General features: G+C 52.2%; 1 protein-coding gene across 2 annotated transcripts in view; it reads right to left on the reverse strand.

Moving 5' to 3' along the window:
* LOC104130902 (tropomodulin-3) overlaps window positions 1–1602 on the reverse strand; it is a 23446-nt gene extending 21844 nt beyond the window's left edge. Inside the window, exon 1 of one of the 2 annotated variants that reach the window (XM_035899463.1) lies at window positions 1444–1602. The gene's annotated coding sequence lies outside the window, so the exon portion shown is untranslated. Of the gene's footprint in view, window positions 1–1311; window positions 1402–1443 lie in introns of those variants that run through there. The other variant, XM_035899462.1, reaches the window with a different exon arrangement.
* Between the last annotated feature and the right edge of the window lie 358 nt (window positions 1603–1960).

Below are 1960 nucleotides of genomic sequence, written 5' to 3' on the forward strand. Positions count from 1 at the left end.
CATTCCTGCACCAGTCAGGGCCCCAGACCATCCTGGCTGCCTGGAGAAGCCTAATCTGAGTGTTTCCCCAGGGAATCCCTACAATGGCAACGATTTTATTTTCCAGCATGCAAGATTACACAGAACTATTTACAAAAAACGTGCTGCACTTGAAAGAGCTATCTTTATTTACCAAAGCTAGGAGAAAAATGAGTAAATATAAACACTACCACTATCCCAGCAAGTTCCTTAGGATGGTTTTGTAACACCTCACGATACCTCTGCTGAACAGGCCAACGCTGCTTCTCTTAGCAGAAAGCTCTCAAGAGCCCACCTGAGCCTTCCGAACCTCCAGCCTGGGGCAGGGTACAGGAACCAGGTTCTCCTACCCGGGGAACCAGCAGACATTCCCCATCCCAAAGCTTCACAGAGCCAGCAGGTGGCAGCTCATCTTTGCCTAGGCTTTCTGTCAGAGTAAGTTGTGTTTTCCAGGCAGTAAGGAATAGCCATTCTGGGCTAAGAACAAGCTTGCAGCTTCATTCTGTTCAAAGAAACAATTTACTAAGTTTCATAGATGGGAAGCGGAGCTTCCCCAACTTCACATCTGTCCATATAGCAACCCAGGGATTGGAGCAGGACAGACAGCTACTGCTGAGTAATGACATGGACCATGAAGATTCTTCCATGATAAAGGAAATCAGAAAACACCTGTATTTCCAGTTCCTGCCAGCTCCTCCTCTGTATCGGAGGGCACCTGGAACCAGACAAAGCCCACTTCACTTTTTTATATCTCCTGTACACAACTACACAGAACTAGGACTCGGCTGTCTTGCAGGCAGGATGCTCTGAGCGATGGCTAAGCTAACAAGTTGGCATTGTCCCATAAAAGCCTACTCCTATGTGCTTGTTATTGAAAACCAGTCTTGAAAACCCACGCTGCAGGGCTGCGTGGACGTACCCATCCAGCCCAGGCAATAGCAGAGGTGACAGAGCCAGGAGCCCGAAGCACGCATTCGGCAAGCCGCGTGGGGCGCAGGAGCCTCAGCAGCACAGGAGGTGGCATTTCAGCACACCCATCTCCACCACACTTCCAGGCACGCTCATCAAACTAGCTGCAGGGCAGGTGTTATGATCACAAATACCAGGCTGGGATAAGATAAAAATCCCAGTTACCACAGGTACTGCCTGCCCTGAGAAGTTCCTCCAGCAGAAATCACCGCTCCGGCTGTCCATTCCCCTTCCCAACACACAGGGCAGCACCACTGCATCAGGAGTTACTGACTGGTCAGGATGAGCAACATTTCGACTTTTTTTTTTTTTTCCAGACAATACCTGGATTTTCTTCAACAGAGATGTACCAATACAGCAACTCCTCCTGCAGGAACTGCCTACAGGCGTTTCAGTCAAAAAGAAACATCAGGTGCAAGCTATTGAACGTTTATAGAAACATTCAGCTATTTGTACCCATTACAAGAATAGCGGTGAAACTCCCAGTCCTAGAAGGGGACAGCAGAAGAAATCCACGTTACGTTGCTTGGGGAACCCTTCCGAGCGGCGGCCCGTTTCAGGCTCTCCCCTGCACCCCAGGCTGTCTTTCAAGCTCTGTACACCCGGCGCAGTGGCAAAACACTGGTCTGGAGGGTACGTTCGATATATTACAGCGACCGCAGAGCACGCAGCAGCCCCGCTCGCCGGCGCTGCCGAGCGCAAACCCTCCGCCAGCCACGGCCGCACGGGAAAGGGATTCTTCCGTAAGCAAGCGTCACTAGCTTGCACGCCTCGCAGGCTGTAGAAAGCAGGCGTAGCGAGTTGAAGGAATTGCGCTAACCAGATCCACAGGCGAGGTTTGTAAAGTTCGAGTTTGGGGATCTCACAGCAAAGCGGGGTGCCGGCCACAAAACCAACCCACGCCCTCCACCTGAGCGCCCCGCCAGACGCCCGCCCGGCTCCTCCCGCGCCCACGGAGCCCCCGCATCTGCCG

This window comes from Egretta garzetta, unplaced genomic scaffold, assembly GCF_000687185.1.
Source record: "Egretta garzetta isolate BGI_Z169 unplaced genomic scaffold, ASM68718v1 scaffold287, whole genome shotgun sequence".
NCBI classification, from domain to species: Eukaryota; Metazoa; Chordata; class Aves; order Pelecaniformes; family Ardeidae; genus Egretta; species Egretta garzetta.